The 24,664-nt window shown below is 50.9% G+C and overlaps 1 long non-coding RNA gene across 4 annotated transcripts in view; it reads right to left on the bottom strand.

Annotated features, from left to right (window-relative positions):
• The window catches only part of LOC102153633, a 71,760-nt gene that overhangs the window by 4,218 nt on the left and 42,878 nt on the right, over window positions 1-24,664 (bottom strand). For 2 of the 4 annotated variants that reach the window (XR_005359974.1, XR_005359975.1), the window contains one exon: window positions 188-246. This is a non-coding gene — a long non-coding RNA (uncharacterized LOC102153633). Of the gene's footprint in view, window positions 1-187; window positions 247-11,761; window positions 12,136-20,352; window positions 20,423-21,034; window positions 23,275-24,664 lie in introns of those variants that run through there. The other 2 variants (XR_005359973.1, XR_005359972.1) reach the window with 2 other exon arrangements.

The raw sequence follows: 24,664 nt of genomic DNA, 5'->3' as shown, positions 1-24,664 counted from the left end.
CCTAGCTACTATCTATTACTAGATAGTAATAACTAGCTTGATTAATGGCCGTAATGCCTTGATTTGGTAAAAATCTTACTTTTAGAAAATTATTCCAAGGAAGTAAGCGAATGCTCATGTTAGAAACATTTGCTGGTGTGAGAATGTTCGTGCTCATAGTTTTATAATAGAGAAAATGGAAAAAAACCTGAAAAATCCAGCAGGAGAGAAGCTCCGCCTTCCACATCTTGAGACGGTGACCAGCCCCTAAAAGACAATAAACAGCAAAGCGAGGCTTATAATGTAGGAAGTGAAGAGAAGCACATGCACTCATTACAAAATTATAAGGGCACAGGCGCAAAGCATGTAAAGAAATAGAAGAGTGACAGCTGAAAAGTGAGGTCCTAGGGGAGTCCATTCCTCCCCCTCCAAAGCTCAGAGGGCTACCGATGTAGTGTAGGGTCATTGATGTGGCTTCACAATGTTGACTAAATGAAGTGAAGCTAACTCTGTCACACGGATGAGCCGAGGGTGGTCAGGGGAGCAAGGCTCCCCGGGCCCTGGCTGTCCCACCCGCGTGCTGACCCCTCTGCTGGCAGTGCTTGCTGGCTGCCCCTCTGCCACAGGTGGCAGCAGGTTCACCCCGGGCGGTGCAGCCGTGCATGTGTGTGTGTGTGTGTGTGTGTGTGTGTGTGTGTGTGTGGCTTCGTCCTCAGCATGGCAGCTCGGAGCTGGGTGGGCCGGAGATCAAAAGCCACTGGGCCCCTCAGTAGCTGTACCACCTGCAGAGTCACCACCTTCCCTGTCCTCCCACGTCCTCATCCTTAGGGGTCCTTTTCCGTGGTCACTAATCCCGTGGTCCAAATGTGTTACGTTTGACTTGAGCCGTGATTTTCAATAAAAGGTCAAATATCAACTCTCAACACACTTCACTGTACTTTTGAGAAAAATTAAAAACAATATCCGTCCATTCCGGTTGGCAAGTTATCCACTTGCCTGGAGGCAGGGGCTGGGTGTCGCAGCCCCAGCTGCCTCCAAGGGTCCCCAGCCCTCCATCCTTGCTGTGTGAGGCCACAGGGGGCCCCTGCACATCCCGGAAGCCAAGACTGAGTGTCCGGGGGCTTTTCCACGCAATATCCATTCAATTGTGTGTCTTGCTTGAATGCAAAAGCATATGGCCTTCCCACTTATTTTTTAACAACTCGTGGGCATTGTTTGGCTTTCAGTCCTCCATCCTCCAAAATCGCATGCTGGGCGCCCATAAAAATGCATAGGCACTAACTTTCCTGTTTTTCCAGGCACAGGCTCCCTCAGGAAATGCATCACTGAGTGGGTTTTCACTGCGGTTCCCAGGCCTGCAATGGAAGCTCACATTGCTTCTGAGCTTGGAGCCCAGCTCAGTGCGCCCAGATCTTTCTTCTCTGGGGGATGAACCTCGACCAGTGGGGCTGCTCAGGGAACTACCTGAAGGCAGGGGTAGGAAACCATCCACTGGTCGATCCAGGTGCTCAAGCAGCAAATATTTACTAGATGTGCACCAAGTGTCAGGGACTCCTGCCTCCAGGGAGATTCAGCTTTGCAGGAGAATGTTCTAGCAAGCGGGTGCCATGTCACAAATCACCCCAAAGCTTCGTGACTGAAACAGCAATCATTTTATTTTCTCCTCTGTTTCTTTGCTAGGGCTGTTGTAACCAAGTACCAACCACTGAGGGGCTTAAACAACAGAAGTCTGCTTGCCTACAGCTCTGAGGGCTGGGAGTCTGAGATGAGGGTGCGGGCAGCGTGGGCTCCTGCGGATACCATGAGGGAGGCTATGTTCCAGTCCTCCCCCAGCTGCTAATGGGGCTTGCCAGTGATCTCTCATGTTCCTTGGCTTGTAGAAGCATCACCCCAATCCTTGCCTTCACATCCATATGGCTTTCTCCCTGTCATCTCTATGTCTGATTTTCCTTTTCTTACAGGGATACCAGTCATAGTGGATTAGAGCCGCCCCTCATGACCTCACTTTACCTTGATTACTTCTGTAAAAACCTCATCTCTGAATAAGGTCACACTCTGAACCACTAGGGATTGGGTCATGAATGCATCATTTGTAGGAGAACACAAGTGCATCAGCAGTATCTCTCTCCCATGGGTTCTGTGGTCAGGATCCAGTCGGGTCTCCTGGCTGCAGGCAGATTCAGAGAAGGGGTGCGGCTGGCATGGCCCACCCCTGGGTGGTCTGGGTGGTCTCTCCATGTGGGGGGGCTTGGGCTTCCTCACAGCATGGCCACCGGAAGCTTCAGGAGCAGACACCCCAGTGAGCAACAGGGAAGCTGCCTTGCCTTTCATGACCTAGCTCTGGAAGCCAACATAGTGTCACTTTTGCCACCCTCTCATGGCCAAGTTCACCAACACGTGCTGAGTGTCAAGGGACAGGGATGTAGACCCCACCTGTTGATGGAAAGAGTGTTGAAGAAGTCACACGTGGGATGGGACTATTGTCACAGCATTTACAGCATTTTTGACAGATGCAATGGGCTACAGGGACGCTGGAACAGTAAACACAGAGTGGATGGTAGGGTGGCGACTGCTGCTTTCAGATAAGTGTAGGTTGCCATGGAAACATAGCAACTGGGCACTGGAGCCCAAGTGAACAGCCTGGAGGACTTCCAGAGGTTATGCTGAGGTCTGAAAGGCGGGGGGGGAGCAGCAGTTAGATTGACATGGGGTGAAGGGCAGAGGGACCCATCCGTTCCAGGGCTAGGAGGTGGGAGAAACTGTGCATATTCTACAAAAATCTGGGATTCCAGGGACAAGTACACTCTTCCAGGGCCCACAACAATCTCCCAAGATCTCAATTCCTTGCATGAAAAACCCAGAAGACCCACATTTTATCCAGACTTATAAGTGGCTCTTACAACACTCGGGGCCTCTGATCTGCTCTCACAATTCCATGGCAGTCATTCTTTTTGAACTGATTGTGCCTTTGTCTCAATCAAGGATCAGTAAACTTTTTCCATAAAGACCAGATAGCAATATTTTAGCCTTTGTGAGGCACACAGTCATTGACACACCTATTCAACTCTGCCGCTGTAACACAAAAGCAGCCCTAGAAAGTACGTGAATGGATGGGCATGGCTGTGTTCCAATAAAACTTTATTTATAACAACAGGTGGTTGGCTACTCTTTGCTGACTTCTGGTCTAGGCTGAAGTTTGTTCTGGTCAGTATTCGAGTCCCAGCTTCCAGCACTTACTGTGCATGACTCTGAACATGTCATTCGACATTTCTGAAGCCGTTTCATCTTCCATGAAATATTTTAGGTTGAACAGGCAATACTGCCTCTCTCCCCGCTGTTCAACTCTGCCATTGTAGAGTTTATCACCCATGACAGAAGAAAACGAAACAAAGTATGTGAATGCACATGGAAGGTCATACAGCACTGGCGTCAGACTTGGATGTCTGACCCAAGCTTCCTAGCTGTGGCCTTGAGCTCTTTGAGCCACCAGAGCCTCAGGCTCCCCACGTATGAAACAGGAATAAATATGGACCACATGGTGTTGTGGCAAGGACCGAAAGAGAACATATAACTCCGGGTTACTGGGGTCAATTCCTTAAGGCTGCCCATTTGGGGTCAGAACAGACATCCCGTTTCGGGGAGCTGGCTAAGCAACTGGAGGCCACCTCGCCAAGTGGGGGCCCTGGGGTCTACGTTCAAGGCAGCCCCTTAGGGCAGATCTAGAATCCTCTGAGGATTCAGCTTCTCTTTGTCTTATCTCCTTGGTCCTAAGATGCCTAATGATCACATTTCAGCATTTTGAAACCAGAGGGCCTTTTCTGATCCGTACTCACACCTGATGTGGAGGCTGATCCTCTCCTCTAAAACAAAGGCAGTTATTAGGTGCATCTTATAGTCAGAGGCATTTGGGGATGGAAGAAGGAGTATACAGAGGTACAGTGATCCCAAATCTGCACAGGGATGCCACCCTCTGGGTAACCTTGAGCATCGGCCAGCCAGCTGGGGACAGGGCCCCGAGGCCCTTGGAGCTGGAGTTGGGGAGCAGGGACTTCACACCAGACACCCACTTCCTCCGTGGGGCGGGAGCTTCCTCACTCTCAGCACAGAGGCGGCCCCTCCTGCGATAAGGAAAACAGGGTGCCAGCCCCCGCGTGCAGAATGTGACATTCTTTCCAAACAAGCCAGTTGTTTTACAGCCCTGCCTTGGAAGACTTCAAAAACATACAAGCTCCAAAATCAAAGGCTTCCTGTTATAAATTCATTTCTACACCTCAGGTACTCGGTGGGTGGGGGAGGGAAAAAAAGCTGAGATTCAATGAAAAGTGGTTGAAAATGCTCTAAAAATACTCTTCTTGTGGAGGAGAATGGCCTGGCCTGTCTCCGAGGTGGGCAGAGAACCATTTCGGGTAGTCCCGAGGATTTTGAAAGCATTTTACACATTCAGAGGTTAATATTTCTGTTGTTCTAAAATCTGCGATGCCTTAAATTTTTTTTTTTTAATTTCAAGGCTTGAAAATAAATTTAAGATGCAGAATGGATCTTTGTAGTCAGATCTCCTCACCTTCTAGATGAGAAAATGCAGGTCAGACTCAACAGGGCTGGCCACGGTCACCAACTGGTTACAGATAGAACAGGGTAAGCCCGCCATTCTCCTGGAAGGTTCCACAAGGTGAAATTGGACTCACGGGCACCACAAGACAGTCCTCTCTTGCTTTTTTTTTTTTTTTTAATCCCAATTACAGAAGCAATGTGTGTTTATTTGAGAAAGTCTAGAACATTCCTAAAAGCCAAAGAGGAAATGTGAAATTGCCTGTGACCCCGACACCCACAAACAACCCCTTTAGCATAATTTCCACTATCTCTCCAGACCTGGAGGATGACACAGAACGGTGTTCCGAGGTTGCAGAGGACGTCATGATGCCACACACCTGTGAGCTTGTCTTCAGTTGCTCAGGGCCCAGGCTGGAACCTGGTTCTCTCTGGGGGGCTGGGAGAGGGGAAAAGGCCTTTCTAGCCTTGACAACACAGGCAGGCAGGCAAGATGGACATGTGGCGAACGACAGCATGTGCTGCAGGCTTTTTGCAAGGATGGCAATGGGATTGGAGCTGGTTCCTGAGAGACCCCCGAACCGTGACAGTGGGGTCAAGACCTCTGCCCTGGCTAAGGCGCCCCCACCCTGGGGCACCCTTTCCCTATTTGCATATGGCTTGACACCTTGGGCGCTCAGCTCTAGTTAGGCTCCTGTGTCTGGCACAGGGGCCTTTTTAGCCACCTGCACGGTGGCACTGGTCCCCCTGGACTTGTTCTCCCCTCCCTAGGCCTTTGCTGACACCTGCTCTACTTGTGTTTTAATTTTAGCCATGTTGGTGCATGTGCAATGTCTCGACCCTGTTCATGGACTCAGCACAGCCCAGCTTTGGGTAAGCGTCCTGTCTTGGGCTACCCCATATTTGACTCACAGTGATAGGCCTCAAGACAACACCGGTCGTGCTCTTGTTTGCAGCATGATTATTTCAAGTTTGTATTTATTTATGATAGTCACAGAGAGAGAGAGAGAGAGAGGCAGAGACACAGGCAGAGGGAGAAGCAGGCTCCATGCACCGGGAGCCTGATGTGGGATTCGATCCCGGGTCTCCAGGATCGCGCCCTGGGCCAAAGGCAGGCGCCAAACCGCTGCGCCACCCAGGGATCCCCTAGCATGATTATTTCAAATCACTCTTTTGGTTCCCAAACTTCTGACTCTAGGGCTCAGCAGCTGCGACTGTGCTCTGAGGACCATAAAGTACAATGTATACAATCGCAGCACACACCAACCACAAGCTTTTCGTTGCACCTTCCAGGCGCAAGCCTGTGCCTGACTACCTGATGCCGAGATACAGATTAAACCTGAACGTTCCTGTCAAGCCTCCCGTCTGCTAAGGGCCAGATGTTTGGGGTCAGGTATCAAAACATCTGTTTGCTGGGATGAATTTTTTGGTTGTCACTCTCAGGTTTCGTGTCACGGAGACGGGAGCTCCGGGATAGACACGTCACATCCCATACATGCTCCGGAAACAGCCATCCCTGCGGGCGCACAGCCTCACTGGGTCACTTGGACACCAACTAGAGCAGCAGACGCAAGCAGGCAGGGACAAGACTCGGAGGGCAGGAGCTTCCATGCACTTCACAACCTTCTGCGTTTTTGAACGATGGATTTTGAATGATGTGGGTAGTGAACCAACAGGGATCACACATGATCCAAATAAGGAACATGCAAGCATACAGCAGGGGGGACAGAGTCTTGTATTAACTTTGTGAGGTGATGGATGGTAAGTAGACTCATGTGGTAACCCTTTTGCCATGCACGCAAGTGTCAAATCACTGTGTTGTACACCTGCAACTAATAGAATGTGGTACGTCAACTATACCTCAAATTTTAAAAATTAAAGAAATAACACACAAGCAGAGTCTGTCCATGACCAGACACGCAGGCAGCACATACATATGGTTTCAAAATACAGTTGGGGCCGCAGTGAATAAATGGAATTTTGGAATGATTTGCTTTACAGTTCCCTTAAGTAACATTATCTTGTTAAAGACATTAACCTCGGGCCTTTGCTGTTATATATTTGCTTTTATTGTTTTCATCCTGGGAGCAACCTGTAGGAGAGACACTCGTCAGGGAAAGAGGGGTCAAGGGTCGTGAAAACATTGATTTTCAAGGTGGCTGAACGGCCGTCTGGGGAACAGTCGCCAATTATGGAAAACAGACATCACTTTTCAGAACCTGCTTTATAATTTGAAAAAAAAATTATAAAATCTCCAACATTAATAACCATTTCATTGTGTGTCCGGCATGAGGCAGTCTTGAGGAACCACCTCCACTGATACGGCTTTTCTTGGGAGAAAACTCTGCAGGCAGGTGCTTCTCCCCAGGGGCTGGGGCTGTCCGGTGGTGCATCTGGGAGCTGGACTGCCCAGCTGGGCCCCACACCCCCATTCCCTGCGCCCCACTGCCAAGACTGTTGCAAAATGCATCTTCATTTTACTCTGCAGGTTTTTGGGTAGGCTTCTCCAATAGAGATTGGGGCTTGGGCTGATCCCTGTTCAGAACTATCAGACTCCCGGATTCAGTGAGATTGCCGGGGAGATGTTAGACAACAGAGTAAAGGGGCCACCAGCCACTGAAGGTAGCTTCACCTGTGGCTGATACATTGGTGTGCCTCCCTCTCTGGGCGCTCTGCTCAATGCCCTTTGCCTGCTCTGCCCCAACTAAGTGGTGACATCACCAGTTCCCACCAGGTCATTTAGACACCTCTCCTTGCAATCATCTCTAAGGCTAGAAGACAAGTTTTGGGGTCACTGGGATATAATTCATTCCCAGTGGTGACAGAGAAAACTCTCTCCCTTGCTTATAAAGACTAGTCTTAGGCAGGACAATCTGGAGGACAATATGCATGGCAAATTAGTTCTAGGGGAAGAGCCTTTCTCAAAAAATCTGTGCACCATCAAGCTTCCCATCCTGCTTCTTCTCCTGCCTTCCTCTCCAGTGCCACAGATTGCTGGCCCAGCTTCCTGGGTAACTGGAATATTCCTCCTTGGAACATGGCTGGGATCTTAGTGGCCAAAAAAGCCTCTATGACACCAAAGACCTCATTAAGAAAGATTTCCAAAACTTCGTTGATCCTGCTCAGATACAGTGCAAATTTGTTCAACTTTTCTGGAAGGCAATTGAGCAATATCTACCAAAATTGCAAGTATGAATAAACAGTGACTTGAATTCCCCACTGTTAGGGATTTACAGAGAGGAAATAATTAAGGATGTGTGCAAAGAAATTTAACTCTAGGATGTTCACTACAGTGATGTTTATCTAGATACCCAACACCAAGGGGCTGAGTGAGGAAGCAGGGCCCAAAGGTGCAAGGGGTTCTGTTAGTGACACAGAAACACAGCCCTGCTGTTATTGCACGAGACATTCTCAAAACGTTCAGCTTCACCTCTTTGTCAGCATGCATGAGTGTGTGTGTTTGTGTGCGAGCATGCACGCATGCGTGACTGTGCGTGCATGTAGTAGTGTATGTGGGTGTGTTGCATGTACAGATGTGTGTTAATGTATGTGAGTTTGCCACACGTGTGCCTGAGTGTAGGCATGTGAGTGTGCAAGTACATGTGAGTGCGTGTTAGTGTGAATGTGTGAAGGTGCGTGTGAGCAAACAGACTCTGCCAATAGGGTAGCTAAGTCCCCGTCACAGCTCTATCACTCCCTCTCTGACTTTGAACAATTCCCTTCTCTTCAGCCCAATAAATGGGGACCGTAATCAGGCAAACCTGGAGGAGCTTCAGGAGGATGAAATGAGGTGACAGGTGTACCTCTTGGTGGAGAACGTGTGCTGAATAAATACAGCAAAGCATGTTTTTAAAACACCCCAAAGGTGGGAGAAGGACATTTAAATATTCAAAGCAGTTATCTTTGACTGGTGGATTACCCAAAATGTTTTTCTTTTTGCTTCTCTGATTTTTCTAATGAACAGTTTTACCCTGAGGTATCAGGAAATAAAAACACTCATATTCCTCTGCATCCAGCAACGTGAGCAGAGCTGGGCTCACCAGTGGGTTGAGTAGGTAGTGGTCAGTGTGGGGTGAGAATGGCAAGTGAGCATGGTGGGTGAGCATGGCAGGTGAGCCGGGGGGCCAGCACGCTTGCAGATGAAGCCAGAGTGCAGCCACCTGCCCACAGCCCCCCACTGGTACTCGGCAGTGCCAGGATGAGGCTCAGCAGCGAGCCTCCTTGCTTCCCTAGCTAGTGGGCTGCACTGCTGGCTGACAGAGCATGGGCTGAGGGCAGAGCCCTAGGATTCTAATCTGTCTGAGTTTGGGTTGGGCCAATATCCCAACTTCTCTGGGCTTTGGCTTCAAGATCTGAAAAATGGGGGAAATAAGAGAGGCGGACCCATGGATGTGAAGACTGAGTACACCAGGTAAGGTGAACAAAGCCAGAAAAGGCACTGCCCTCAAGGAGCCAACATGAGTGCACAAGGCCAAAGGTCATCATGTGATCACCTAAATCCACATAAATTTCAGCCACTCATCTGTTTAATGAAAATTAATGAGTGTCTGCCCTGTGCCAGGCATCATGCCCATGTTGGGTATACAGCTGCAAGTAAGAGAATCAGCCCCTGCCTCAAAAACTGATGTCTGGGGAAGTTCTGTTTTAAGTATATATCCATAAAACATGAACACGAAGAAATCCCTACCTTTCAAAATGTTACTAGTTGATGAGTTTGCATAGAATACATGAGAGTTCATAGTGCTATTCTTTCAACTGTAGGATTCAAGTTTTTCAAAATTACATAATGACATCTGCAAAGACCCTATTTCCAAATAAGGTCCCATTCACAGGATTGACTTCAACACATCTTTTTGGGGACACAGTCGACTTATAACACTGCTCAAGTCACTCAATGAGCTCAAATCTTTGTCTAAAGATCCAGTGCTGGGGGCGCGGTTCCAAATTAAGATAATATTCTTCCTTCTTATGTTAAAAGCACAAAGTGCTCACCTGCAAGTATCTATGGAGGCACAATAGGATATGTGTTGATATTAAAACACATACTCATGCTAGTGGCTTCACAGTCTGGACAAAGAAAGGGCACTGGGAAAGTGCTGGAAAGGCCATCTAGGACCAAGGTATCCAACAAGGCAAAGAGCCCTTCCATCTAAACTGTGCCCAAGCATCTTGCAACCATGCTGGCTCCCTTGTGCATGCAGGATTTGGAGCACTACTTCAGATACAGAACATGTCAGGACACATAGGCTGTCAGCCAATATTTGCAGAGCCCAACATGGCACACCAAAGCAAACCTGTTGCCATAATTACAGGTGGAAAGTATTGCTAACAATGCTTTTCAAATAAGTCAAATACGTACCAATCAGGTAAAAACAACAACAGCAACAAAAACAAGATTTTCTTCCATGAGCTCATAAAAGGGCTGCTCACTCTCAAAGTCCAGTAGTCAAACTGTTTATTGGGACCGTGTCTGCAGCTCATCCCAGACAAAGATCTACTTCTGGATGCCTTCTCTGAGCAGACTAGAGCGAACCTCACATACATCCAAAACCAGGTACAAATGCATGCTTTTGTTCCTCCAAGAGCTGCTATGTACATAACAGTTTTCTTGTCTGGGGAAAGATCAACTTTACTGAGAGCCTGAAAGTCAGCCCCCGTGAGAAGACTACCACCGAAGTCAGCACTACCACCACCACCACCAAAACTGAAGGTCAGCGGCTTCTGCAGACACAGTACAGCTGTGCATAGCACATAATCCTATGCCTACACAGAGTACATGCTTAGTATTTAATGTACTTTCTCATATTAATAAATATGTAACATATTTACCTATATTAAATACAATAGGTGCCTGTATGATAGTGAATGGATGGATGGATGGATGGATAGAAGATTTATTTCTTGATGTCCTAAGCCTCACTTGTCAGCTGCCATGCTATGGGAAAGTCCAAGCAGCCCAAGGGTGAGGCCACACATAGAGAAGCCAAGACCCTCCTTGACAGCTCCTACTGAGTTCTGTGCAGACAGCCGGTTCAGTTGACACCTCAAGGAATACACTGTCGAAAGTGGATCTTCCAGCCCTGACTGAGCTGATCCAATGGAGCAGAGCCTTCTGTACCAAACCCTGCAAAAATTCCAAATCTATGCAAGATAAATAGTCAGTGCTGTTTTAAGCCACTAAAATTTGGAGTGGTTTGTCCTGCAGCAGTAAATAACTGGATGGTTTATTGAAACCAAATCTCGAGATGCCTGGGTGGCTTAGTGGTTGAGTGTCTTCCTTTGGCCCAGGACATGATCTCGGGATCTGGGATCAAGTCCCACATCAGGCCCCTTGCAGGGAGCCTGCTCCTCCCTCAGCCTATGTCTCTGCCTCTCTCTTTTGCTGTGTCTCTCATGAATAAATGAAAAAATCTTTTAAAAAAAAAGCAAAATAAAATGAAACTAAATCTCTAGAGGTGGACTCCCAGAATCTTTCTAACAAGAGCACCTAAGGATGGAGGCCTGCTGCAGCTTGAAGAGTCCAGCCACAGAGACTCCTCTAATGGACGGGAACCTGTGTGGGTGAGCTCCTGGTGAGAAGGAAATGTTCCACGTTCACTGTGCAATTATCCAAAGAGAAGCAAGGTGCAAATCACTGTGTTGTGCACTCCTGTTGTAAAAAGCGTATTTTTGCTTATAAATGGGTAAGACACTGTTGGAAAAGTAGTCAAAAAAAGTAACAATGGTTATCAGAGGGAGAGTTAGAGACAGGGTCTGTAGCAGAAGATCAAAACTTCATATTCTTTTTAAAAAGAAATATCCAGGTTTTTTTTCTCAGTTTATTTTATATTTAAATTATTTTAAGGATGGGAGAAGCTGGGGCTCTGAGATTTGACCCCATGGGTTCTAGTCCTAATGCGCTGCTTACTAGGTGCATGACTCAAAGAGGTCATTTCCGTTTGCCAAACTTCCATTTCCCCCTCTGCCAGAGGGAATGAAAATACCACCTGCTTCACTGAGTGGTTGTGAAGATTAGGTGAGCTGAAGCACAGAGGATGTCTAGGTCTAGGCCCAACATACAGAACCTCCAATCAATGGCAGCCCTGGATGACACTAGACTTTCTGTACTCTGTGCTTTAGGAATGGGCCTGTGCCCACATTACTTTCTGCTGGCATCTGCCTCAGCTTTAGGCAGGTTGACTCTGAGATCTGAACCCACATCTAGCCCAGAGCCTCTTGTCCCTCTTGTCTTTACCTCAGGTAGCTGCAGAAAGAAGTGGGAAGAGCATCTGATTACAAGTGTGGAGGGTGCAGCAACATGGGAGGGGAGCACCAATGACAAAATCCCCTTCCAGCTCCCAGTATTCCATTTTGGACTCATAGAGCCTTTCCTCAGGACACAGAAGGGAGCTATGGTGATTGACAGCATGCTGGATGGATTCCGCTTCTGTAGGTGGCCAGGGAAGCTTGGACACCACGTATGACAATGGGTGGATGAGAAGGACCCTCTTCAAGTGCACCTCTGGACCAGGCACTCAGGAAGCAGGCTCAAGTGACCCAGCTCCAGCTCAGCAGACAAAGGACCACAGATCAGAACTGAATCAGGCAGCAGGACCCATGGAGCTGAGCCTGCAATTGACAGGAGGAAGAGTCAGACCCTGTGACAAGAAAGGTGCCCAGAGGCAGAATAGTATGGTGGTTAGGCATCTTCTGATCCCTGTCTGCATGGCCTCTGTCTCCCGTAACCTTCCTTATAAAGTGATCATGAGTTTGAGGATGAGACGTTTCTAAAACAGTTCCCCTTAAATATGAGTTACTATTACTATTCATAGGTTACAGGGAAAGCTGGAATGAGAACCCTGGTCTCCAGAATCCCCCACAACTCTCTACCTTCCACTGGTAGATGTTGAAATATGCTCTGATGTGGACAGGAGCATGTTCCACTGGAGGACATCCCTGCACACCCTGGTGAGCCAAGGTTGCCTGGAGTGGCCGGTGATTCTTCACCTGCAGGACTAGCTCCAGGGACATGGTGCCAAGGAAATTTCCCCCAGTGGACAAGAAGTTAGTGGTGTGATGCCACGCTAGTAGGTGCAGGAGTGGGGCTTGGGGTGGGATGGGAGGTGACAAGGAGAGATGCAGTGAGGTCAGAAGATGTGCAGCCTCAACCAAGTGACTTCATTTCTTTGATTCCTCTGGATTCCACTTCTTTTTTAAAAAAATATTTTATTTATTTATCCATGAGAGACACAGAGAAAGAGGCAGAGACACAGGCAGAGAGAGAAGCAGGCTCCATGCAGGGAACCTGACGTGGAACTTGATCCCGGGTCTCCAGGATCACACCTTGGCCCGAAGGCAGTGCTAAACTGCTGTGCCACCCTGGCTGCCCATGGATTCCACTTCTTTAAAATGATGAGAAGGGGACCCCGGAGTGGCTTAGTCGGTTAAGAGTCTGACTCTTGGTTTGGCTCAGGTCATAATCTTGGGGTCATGAGATCAAGCCCTGCATCAGGCTCTGCACTCACTGGGAATCTACTTGAGATTCTCTTTCTCTCTCCTTCTGTCCTTCCCCCTGCTCACTCTCTCAAATAAATTAATAAAATCTTTTAAAATAAATAAGTAAATAAGATGAAGACAAGATCAGTTTTAGAGATAGTTGTGCAAAATCAAACAAGACACTATGTTAGTTGGGAGTGGGTGTGTGATGGAAAGACCCCAAGTAACCATGCAGAAATGTCTGTCTCACATAATGCCCTGAGGATAGATGACTCCTCCCAGCTCACCACAGTGAGCCCTGTGGACTCTGCCCTCCAAGGTGGCAGCAATAATTGCCTGTGAACATCCAGAAAACACGGTGAAGGGAGGGACCAACTTAGGGGTCCTTGGAGAGCAGACTCAGACAGAGATTACAAATGGGAGGTTGGCTGGGGTTTGCCCAGTGGGACCCACCCCAGAGGCATGGAGACAGGTGGAGGACACGTCAGAAGCGAGGGTTTGGCAGGAGGCCCAAGTGGGGTCTGTGAAGGATCTCCAAGCATGTAGCTGGATTGTTGAGTAGGTATGGATGTGCTGGGGAAACATGCAGGACAGTGGAAGCCACACCACGGAGGACCTCACACATTGGTCTGAGGACCAGGAGAGTGTAACCCTGCAGACAGCTCTGGGTCAGACACCATGGGTTACACACCCAGCTCCTGCACTTCCTGGCCACACAGCCATGAACAAGTGGCTTACCCCGTCTGAGTCTCAGCTTCCTCCTCCTCATAAAAAAAGAGCCAATAGCAGCATCTGCTCTTTAGGGCACTAGAGAGGCTTATACCACCTGCACTATGTGTAACAAATCACCCCAAAGTGGTGGGGTGGTTTGAAATAGCAAACATGTATTTAGCCCACAAATCTGTTGTTTGGACAGGGCTCTGCAAGAATGTTCATCGTCTCTGCTCCACAAGGAGTCAATTGGGGCAGCTTGATGGATGCTGAAGGGTCTCTGTCCAAGATAGCGTGGCGCAGGGTTGGCTAGTTGGTGTTGGTTGTCAACTGAGAGTCCAGCCCAGCTGAAGGCAGACAGCCTTGGTTCCTCTCAATGTGGGCCTCTCGGGCTTCCCCACATCATGGTAGCCCAAGAATGAATGTCCCAGTAGGATGGCACAGAAACTCTACCTCCCTGTAGGGCCTACTCCGGGAAGTCACACAGCTTTCTTTGTTTCTGCTGTAGTCACAAGCCCACTGAGATTCAAGTGGAGGACAACTTAGACCCTCCTCTGTGGGGTAGGCACGCTAAGAAGAGCACGTGGTGTGGGAGGCCTCATTGCAGCTATTTTGGAAAATATAGCCTGCCAAATGCCTGATGGAGAATCCAAAAAGGAGACCCATCATAAGCCACTGCCCTTCCTTCTCTCTGGTGTGGCTCCGTCTAAGCTGGCTGTCGAAATCACTCTCATCTTCCCACTGAGGAAATGGTGAGGACAGAATCACACCAGAGTGGGGTTAAGCCAGACTTACTCAAATCATTAATGGGTACACGTTGCCAACCAACCTAGAACTTCTATTAAAAAAAAAATTCTCATATTGAGGCACCTCAAGTGTCCAACTCTTGATTTCAGCTCAGGTTATGATCTCGGGGTCTTGAGATCAAGCTACACGTCAGGGTCTGAGCTCAGTGCAGAATCTGCTTGTCCTTCTCCCTCTGCTCCCACCCCCATGCTCTCTTTCTCTCTCTCTCTCTCATAAATAAATAAAATCTTTAAAAAGAAAAAAATCCCACAGATCGTCCTAAGACATGGGTTGCTGACCTCATGTTTCCAGAACAGCTAATCTTATTGAATACAATATACTCAAACCTGAAGATGGAAGATGAGCCTCTGTGAATGAACATTTCTGGGTCAAGTCGCCGACTAAAAGTCACCGAGGATGGTGTAAAGCAGAAGACAAAAAATACCAAGGAGTGAATTGTTTTGTTTTGTTTTTTCCTACATGGATTTCCTACTTTCCCACTCACTGTAATCACAATATCTGCAGGTCTGCTTTTAAGCCCAGAGAACACCCAGGGCAACTGAGAAATAAAAGCGAGGCATGGGCAGCCACCTCAGAGTCCAAGGTGTGTGCTCATCCTGACCTGCAGGCACAGGGAGGGAGCAGCCCCACTCTCTGCCCTTCCCATCAGGCCCAGCTTAATGAAGGCCAAGTATCTCAACGGGGCGATGGAGGGCTCCATTTCTCCTGATCTCCCTCCATTTGGCCCCTAGAGCAGGTGTTTGCCGAGCTCAAGATCTCTCTGCTTACATAACCCTTGTTCCATTTGGAAGGATGAAAAATCTCCCTGGGGTTTATTGTAAACAGGCTTATGTTCACCCAAACACGGAGAGGAAAGGTCAGCAGATTATTCATGTACCTCTGTCTCCCTGCCTGGTGCTCTCCACCCCCACCCACTGCACGTCTCCCCCACCCCAACATCTGGGCTGTGGCCAGGACCTGCACCCAACCCCTCCACCAGGCCATCCGGGGCATAGGGCCTGGTGATGGGGACCAGGGTCAATTTGGCAGTCCTGATGCTTTAATGGGCTCTGCTTTGGGGACCATTTACACTGGACCTCAAAGAGGAGGCGAAGAGGAGTGGGGGTGGGGAGCAGGAGAAATTTCTTGACAAGCCGCCATGAGTAGAGGCTTGCTCATGGAAAGACAATCTTTTATGATGACAGAAACGAAGCCAGGAACTCATGGTGAGGGGCCAGCATGTTTCATGCAGGAGAGGGAGGACTGCTCAACTGGCCACTGTGATGCCAGTAACACCCACGCCCTAACTTGGTTGTGCACAGTGTGTCGGGTATTTTATACACATGACCTCATTTGAGATGGCGTTATTAGGCCCATTTCACAGATGAGAAGTTGAGGTTAAGCTCAGCAAGGAAGACTAGCCAGTCTTAGCCCTACTTGACCTCAGCTGGGACAGCTTGGAAGCTACAGGACCCAACTCCAAGATGGCATGGCACAGGGCTGCTGTGCTGGTGCTGGCTGTCGGGTGGGCTTCACCCCAGGTGAAGTCTGGGAGCCTCGACTAGTTCCTCAAGCTTGGGCCTTATGTGACAGCCCCACTCAGAAATGCTTTTGTTTATTCTACTTGGCCCTAGTTAGATCCTCCATGTACCTACAGGCAGGACCATCTAGCCCTAAACATCATGAGGAAAGACTGGTCGGCAAGTCACTCAGTGGGTGGCTCTCAAGGTCTGGCACTCAGCCACAGTGTCACCCAGGAACCTTGTTAGATATCCTGACATCCTGACATCCCTTCATCCCTCATGAAACTCCAGGGATGAGGGGCAGGAGCAGTGGTGCAGGCTCAACCATCTGTGCCTTAACACCCACTCTGGTGCTGCGGAGGCTCCAGATCAAGCTGGAGATGTGCTGCCACAGGCCAATGTCAGCTAGCTCCTACCCCACAGACCAAGGGCCAACAGCCCGAAGCCTAGGAGGGTTGGGAGGGTTTTCCCATAAGGCGGATGCAGGTGACCTCCACAACAACTGGAGGGGGTGGATGAACAAGCTCACCAGCCCGGCCCCTCCCTGGTCCTGTGGTCTTTGGAATTCAGTTTCCATCCTGTCCAGACACGCAAGGGTCAGGCCACGCTCTGAGGCTTCTTGCAGGTTTTGGTCACACCAGAGGGACAGCGCGATGGAGCTCAGGATGCCACGTGTGCATCCTGGGGGCATGTAGCAAACCCACGCTGATGCAGGGAGGAGCTGGCCACAGTGGGCCCAGACAGCTTGGGGGTCGCAGGGGCAGGGCAGGGGTGGATTTCAGGAGGGCTGCCCACTCTCTGTACACGACTGGCAGCTTTGGCAAGTTAAAAAACATCCCCCAACCACAGTGTCCTCACCTGTGAAACAGGTGAATCAGCCCTTATTGGACACATAGAGTATCGTGTCCAGAGGGTTTTCAGTGAATGCTTCCATTGTGTTACTTTTGTTTTGCTACCTCACTTTTTAGAGTGAAGATACCCTGACCTTCCACTGGCTTCCAAGAGAAGCACAAAGCAAGGAAGTGGGGTATACCTGGGGTCCTCCTGAATGGTCCAGGCACCCACCCTGGTTACCATGGAGACTGGGGCTGGAGGAGCCCGGGCTGGAAGGGTCTGCACAGTGAAGGCACACATCTTGGGCTGCTCACCGAAACCCTGCTCCAGGGACCAGCCTGGATGGGCCGGCCAGAGGAGGGGAGCGAGGAAGGGGGGCTAGCCACAGACTCAGCTAAAGAGGGTGCAGGGCTGTTGCTTGGTTTAATATTTATCTTGTTCTTTTGAGGGGAAGACAGAAGGTACAAAACTGTCCGAGTAGACAAACAAGCCCCACCACTTGCCACCAACTCAGATGAGAGCTGGGCAAGCTGCTCAGCCTCAGTTTCCCTAACTGTTTGTGGGATTTACAAGCCTTTGCCAGTTGAGCAACGCTGCATGTGACTCAGCAACTGAGATATTTGGATTCAGACAGCCCCTGGTTCCGGCCCAGGCTACGCCCCTCCCCCTCTGGCTGTCCTGTGACTGGGGGGAGTCACTGAACTCTGCAGGCCTCAGTTTCCCTGTGGCTGTAAGGGATAGTGGTGTCGCCTGCCTCAGAGAAAGGCAGCCCGGGCCAAGTGCTTGGCCACAGAAGTTACTCAGAGAGTACCAGCCACTGTCATCTCCATGGGGATGCACCACTGCTCCTGCCCCTCATCCTGTCACTGAGTACCCAGCCTCCAGCCAGGCTCAGTCCCACTGCAGGGCGGGCTCCTTACCTACATCATCTCAGATGGCCAGTCCCTCCAGGTCCTAGGGCGCCTCCCACGCAGCCCCCGCTCAGCACCTGCCCGGTGCCCTCCACCTCACTCTGACTTACTTCCTGGGGTGGCTAGTTCCCTAGGAATGTGCCTAAGTGGGGGGTGACCGGGGTGTCCACTCATCCTACAGAACAGCTTCGGTAAACACAGGAAATGTGGTTTTGTTCCCAATATGACCGCACGAGACTCTGGTAGATGGGACATGCTCTTTCCAGGAAAAGGCCCTGCATCCAGAACTGACCCTCCCTGGATTCTAGACATTGGCAAGGCCAAACCCCAGCTCCCCAGGAGGGAAATTCCCTGGCTTGGGGGATTCTCTAAAAACCTGGGGGTAATGATGTTACACTCAGAGGTCACAATTACACAAATGAGGAAGCCATCACCCACTTCCATTCTTGCCCATTTGGAACTGCCAGGTCACTACAGGGGCAGGAGCCAGACAGCCCCAGGCATGGTTGTGAGGAGGTCAGATCCCCTCACTGCCTGTGAGAGCTCTGTGACCTTGGACAAGTCGGGATGCCTCAGTTTCCTCACGTGTCTAAAGGAGGTAACAACAGTCGTCGTGGGATTAAATGAGGTCCATATGGTGACTAATGCTCTGGGTAAATCCTTTCCGCAGAGATGGATGTTTGGATAGATGGGTGGATGTGGGTGGGTAGATGGATGAGTGCATGGGTGGATGAATGGGTTGGGGGATGTGGCTGGTTGATATATGAGTGACAGACTGGGATAGACAGATGGACCCGTCCAGAATAGCAAGGTGTAAGCCCTTGGACCCTTGCAAGAATAGCAAGGTGTAAGCCGGAATCTAGGTGGGGTTGTTGGGTGTTGCTGGGAGACTCCTTTCAACCTCCGAGGTGTCTGAACATTTCCATAATAAAAGCTGGAGGACACAATGCCCCCCACCCCAGGCTATCTATTTCACAGGGAGTGAAAGCTAATTTTCCCATAGGTCCTCTGGATCCCAGTGAGCGGATTCATGCTTGACCCTCGACAGACAGCAGCAACCAGGGAGCCAAGGACAGCACCCCGGGGACAGGGGCTCAGGGGACAGACCCTGCCCAGCTGCGGGACTCCAAAGGAAGGAGACGGCTTTGTGTCAAACCTGCAGGGAGTGCAGAGGGCAGGGTGAGTGGCATTCAGCTTCTGCCCCAGGCAAGTCCAGTCCTTCATGGGCACTTTTACTCCTGTGACTCCCCCTCCCTGGAGACCCCCATAGTCCCTTTTTATCTGCCTAAAAATTTCCAGATTCTGACTCTGCCCATCAGGTCCCCAAGGAAGGGCCAGGTGCATTCCTGCAGGGGGCCACAAAGGTACATTGGTAAAACCTTAAACAGAAGCATTTCGGTTAATAACTGGATCCCAGAGGTGAAATCTAGTGCCAGTATAAAAGAAACTAAAATTAAAAAAAAAAAATTTTTTTAAGGTGCCTAGAGGGATGGGGAGATGAATAGAGGCCTCCTGGATCTCAGTGTGGTAGGTCTGTGCGATGTGGCCAAATCCATTTTACATCTAAAACAGTCCTACGTGGCCCCTACGTGGCAGGCACTATGGTTATGATTCCCTTTCACGTGGGGAAACGGAGGCACGGGGAGGTGGCTTTGGTTGGGTTTCTTCTGCTGCTGGTGGTTTTCAGCCACACGCAATGACAGCGGCGGGCCTGGCCAGGATCTGAACCCAGGCAGTCCTGCCCCACATTCGAGGTGCCCAGTTTCTCCCAGTGTCGGAGGCCAACCGAGCTTCTCTTCCTCGGGCTTACGGCTGAGCAAAGGCCACGGTCTGGCCAAAGGCTACAAAACTGTCCAAGTAGACGGACCAAGCCCCCAGGTGGCTTCGGCCCCCTCCAGAGCTTGGCCACCCTCCTCCCGCCCGCCCTGAGCAGAGCGCACCAGCGACCCAGTGACCGCAAGGCTGACCCGGTGCACTCCACACCACGGGAGAGACCCCAGGGGCCCACGGCGGGCCGGGCCTGCGCGCCTCCTAAGCCCAGAGACCATGGCCCCGGGGCGCAAGCACCCTGACGAATCTCAGCGGCGACGCAGACGTCAGAGAGGTTTCCTCCTCGGGCAGCGAGGGGAAGGCTCACATGTGGGCGGTGAGTCACCATAAGAACCCATAGTAATACTAATAAGGGCAGGCATGAAGTCTCGGCTCTGCCAAGCCAAACAGGCCGGGGGAGGGGTGCGGGGGGGCGGGCGGAGAGTGCTGTTACTACAGTTTATAGGGTCTCTCCACCGTTTATGAGGCCGCGTGGTCTGCACCCTAAGTGGACAGTATGGTCAATTGTATTATATCTGGGCCCGTTCCAGGCCTCAGTGGTTTGAAGGAAAAGCCACCCTACAGAATAATGATGCCCTGCCCAACGTCCTCACATACAATTTTCTGCGAATACTCCCAATCTACCCGCTTTTCAGATGGCCGTCTGCCCCAGTGCCATTCATGGGCTATGGCCCTTCGCCTGGCTGCCTGCACAGGTGCAACTCTTCGCGCAGCTGGGGTCTCCTTCGTGGACAGGAGGAGATGCTTTAGCTCACCTTAGCATCATCCAGAGAATTCTATCAGCTAGAGATGTCTGCATTGGCTCCCGGGTGTTGGATTCCAGTGCTGCAGGGTTGGGCACAAGGATTGGTATTTAGAAATAGGCCCCTCCCAAGTACTGATGAGTGGGATGGGGTGGGGAGTAGTTCTATCTTGTGGGCATCAGACCAACCTGGAAGGGGGACAAAGGTGACTATCCCCATCCCTGGGCGCCCTCTAATTCAGCAGGTTGGGGTGGGGTCTGGGAATCCACATTGTTTAGAGCAGCTTCCAGTGCAGGTATTGGGGGAAAGTGACCAGCATGCCCCTCCCTGGCACTGGAAGTGTCCCCTGCAAAGGAGGGGACGTGGTCTGGCACCAGCTTCCTTTCTTTCATCCTAGCCTGCCTTACCCCCCCCCCCAGCTTCCCCTCCCCAGTCACCTTCAGAAGAGGGTCTCCAAAGTGAGGTCCCTGACTGTAGCAAGGTGGCACCCGGCAACGTGTTAGAAAGGCCAATTCTTGGGGCCTGGCCCAGACCTACCGAACCAGAAACCTGGGGTGGGAAGCAGCCTTCTGCTTTAGCAAACCCCTCCCTACTGTTGGTGGAGGTCCCAGGTGGTGGAGACCAAGACCTGGGGCCTCCTGAAGACACATCCCCACTCACCAGCTGTGTGATCTTGGATGAGATGCTTACTTACCATCTTTGTAAGAGAGCGTGCGTTTTGATCTGTGTATGGCCCTTTAGAGCAGGAGCACCTTCACCAATTTAGACTGAGGTCTAAGAAGCTCCAATCCAGGGACGTGGCAGGGTGGGTTTTGCTGTCTCGCATGGAGTTCAGATGAGAAAACCTGGAGCTCAAGGAGAGCAGCATGATGGGTCCTAGCGCCCAGAGCAGATACCAGTGGGACCAGGTTCTAATCCTCTCCCACCCTTCAGGGCCAGCCTATCATTCCCAAGTCTACTGAGGCTGGCTTTCCAGGACCCCCCAGGCCGCACAGCACCCCCAGGGCCACAGGCAGCGGGTGGAGTTGTTGGAGGTGCCCTAAGGCCAGCAGCTAAGCACCCTGCTCAGAGCCCCCCCCGGGCTGTGCCTGGAGGTAGGATGGGATGGGGGGGCTTGCCTTCTGCCTTCCATGGTATTCACTAAAATGTTCACAGCAGGGGATCAGACATGGGTGGCTGACCTTTAGGGTGGGGCCAGGCTTTCCAGCAGGGCTTTGTGCTTCTACCACACTCACGTGAGCATGGGATTCCAAGCACAGGTGGCCCCCTCTTGGAGACCCTGGCAGAGAGGATACCATCCTGTCCTGTGGGGGGAGCACACCATCCAAAACTACTCCCCTTGGCCAGGGCTTTGGCCAGGTAAGGCGAGTGGGATGCTCGCCTCAGGCCTCATACTTAAATGACACCTCAAAACTCGAAATAATACAAAAAAGCCACAATGAACAAAACATCGAATTTCAAGTAACAGCAGAATCTGATCCTGAGCTTGCACAACCCTGCCTTGCTTGCCACACTCTCATCTTGGCCCTGGTTCCAATAAAACTTTATTTACAAAAGGGTCAGGCAGCAGGCAGTAGTTTGACCGTTTATTTTCACTGTTACGTATTATACTAAAATGTTATCCAGATTTTTGGCATTCCCTTGAAGTTTGCACCCAGTCCTGCCCCTGCTCCACCCACTCTGACGAAACTGCCCTGGGCCAAATCGTCCCCCTATGATGTGCTGCTCCTGAGCCCGTGAGCCAGCGTCCTGAGGTGCTGGGTGCCCCAGCAGCCCCAGGGAGTCCTGCTGTCCCCGGGCGGCTCCCCAGTCTCCCCTCACTCAGCGAGACTGTATATTTGCAGTGAACATTCCCGAGCACATTGCTGCTGACGGAGCAGAGCCTTTGCCAGGGGTATTTGCATCAAAGTCTTTTCAACTTTAATGGTGTATGACATTTTTGAGACAAAATACATTTCAGCTGATCATGTTTTAATAGCTCTACCTTTATAAGCAGCCTGACTTGGAGTGTATACAGTAATATTTTAATTTCTTAGCCTTGATGAGCATCGTTCTCACCAGGTATTCAATTTCCCCATTTATAAATTTTGCTCTCAGATGTTGGATGCCAGGGAACTCTACTGAACAACTATACAAATATAATATTTAATATTGGATGTCAGTTTGGGTGTTCCACTCAATTTCCTGGAAAGAGCTCGAAACTCCTCTTATTTTGGGCAGACTATCCAATCAGTTCCATACTCCGAGACCCGGCCCGGACTGCCATGTAATACCACGTAACTAAGCTCTCTAATTTCTGAAATGCAAATTTGGAGCAGATGTAGGAAAAGTGTGTCATTTATTTCCAAATGCAACAGTTATCGGGCCGAGCGACCAGGAGGGATAATTAGCAGGGGCCAAGCTCCTGCACTGGCCCTCCCTCTTGCTGGGTGATGCACCCTTGTGCCTCGTGTCCGCCCCTGATGTGGGGAGCTAAACTGGACTGTGGCCTAGAACAGGCCTTGCAATTGACTTCGAAATAAAAAATGAGTAATGGGATGCTCATGGGGGGAAGGTGGGCAGCACACAGCCTCTCCCCTCGTCTTAAAGAGGGAGTCCCCTGAAGCTCAGAACGTGTCTGCAGTTGCCATGCGCCCATCCTGGTGGGAGCCCTGCTTCATCGACTCTCTCAGTCTAGCTCACTCAGTTTGGGGACCATTTGGTCCTCGGAAACTCGGAGTTTCTGTTTGGGGTCGCACCTTCTTAGTGACTCTGACGTGTGCTGTCAGCTGAGGAAGAGCTCCCAAGGTGCGGAAGGAATGCAGAAGCAGTGCCACCGGCAGCCAGTGCCTCTGGGGACCTGGAGCAGCCCTGAGTGGTGGCCAAGGGAGGGCCATCTGTGGGTTGGAACACATCTTTCCTGGGATGTCACTCATGGACTCCTCCCTCCCTCAGCTCCCCATCCAAAGAAGGAATGCAGGATCCCCACCAGGCGTTCCCCTGCAAGGATCTGAATGGGGTGTAGGAAACTATGAAACAAGGTGCTTTGAGCCTCCCAGTGGGAAATCGAGGTAAATTGCTCACGTCTGGGAGGTGTGCTATTCCTGGCCCAGGCATACCTGAGGCACGATGACAGCCCCTTCCGAGGGACCTAAGAAGGACACCCGTGACCCGGAAGGCAGGCGACCTCAGGCCTAGTTCCAGCTGTCCTGGGACCGTGGGTGACATGTACCCCTCTCTGAGCTTCCCCTCCTGTCAGAGGAGGAGGTTGGACACTGTAGCTGCAAGATCCTTCCAGCTCTCAGGAACCCCCTCTGGGCTACCCAGGGTGAGGATGGAGGATGTAGACAGAGCCGGGGGAGGGGGCGGCCAGGAACGTGGGTCCTTTGCGTGTTTGGGCCCCAAGGAGAGCTTAAGGAGCCACAGCTGGGATGCCATATGGGGGAAGTGTGTGGGTGGTTCCAGCCTTTCCTGCCTCTTCCATTCATGGTCCAGCCAAGTCCAGGAGCATCCTCCCTCCCTCCCCCCACCACCCTGCAGGAGGGTCAAGACCCCTCGAGGCCTCAGCTCTCCTCTGTCCTTCCTTCTTTCCAAACATCCAGCAGCCTACCCTCCACTACAAGGACCCTGGCTGTGGGAAGCAGACTGCCCCAAGTCTCGCTGCCATCTGGGGGGTCTCCTGCTAATTGGGTCATAAAAGATGATCCCGCAGCACAGCTGCCTACAAAGCCGGGGCCTGGTGACACAGGATAAATGAAGTGCAGACAGTCGGGTGGGGATACCTGCTAAAACTCGGCCAGCCCAGACCCAGGACTGGGAGAAGGCATCAGGCACTTAGATGGGGCAGAGCAGAGGAGAGGCAATTGAGGGACTCCCCCAGAGCCCCTGGGGGGCTGCTCCATCCCCTGCAGGCCTCCTCATGCCCCGGCCTCTGTGAGGATCTGAAGTCAAAGCTGCCAGACCCTCTTTGCCCCTCCGATGGGAACGGTACTCCCGGGGCAGCTCAGCAGCAAAGCTGGGGGAGCCTGGAGCCTACGGTCCCGTGAGGCCCCATCGGAGGTAAGCCTCACATCCAGGTCCCACTGTCGGCCATGCATCCACCCACCCGCTCATTCAAACATCACCACTTACTGAGGATCTCTGACAGTCCTGGCTCAAAACTGGGCAATAGGAAAGCACAGACCTCCTTGTAGCCCATGTCTGTCATTCCCCTCCATGGGAATAGAGCCCGTGTTCAAACTCCACCCTCTCCCCACTCCCTTGAGCCAGAGGTGGCCAGGTATGATCTGGCCAATGAGATAAGCAGAATGTGCTAGACCCTTCCTTAAACAATGGCACAGCTGAC

The sequence above is a fragment of the Canis lupus genome, chromosome 5 (assembly GCF_011100685.1).
Source record: "Canis lupus familiaris isolate Mischka breed German Shepherd chromosome 5, alternate assembly UU_Cfam_GSD_1.0, whole genome shotgun sequence".
NCBI classification, from domain to species: domain Eukaryota; kingdom Metazoa; phylum Chordata; class Mammalia; order Carnivora; family Canidae; genus Canis; species Canis lupus.
This window is presented reverse-complemented; position numbering and strand designations above follow the sequence as displayed.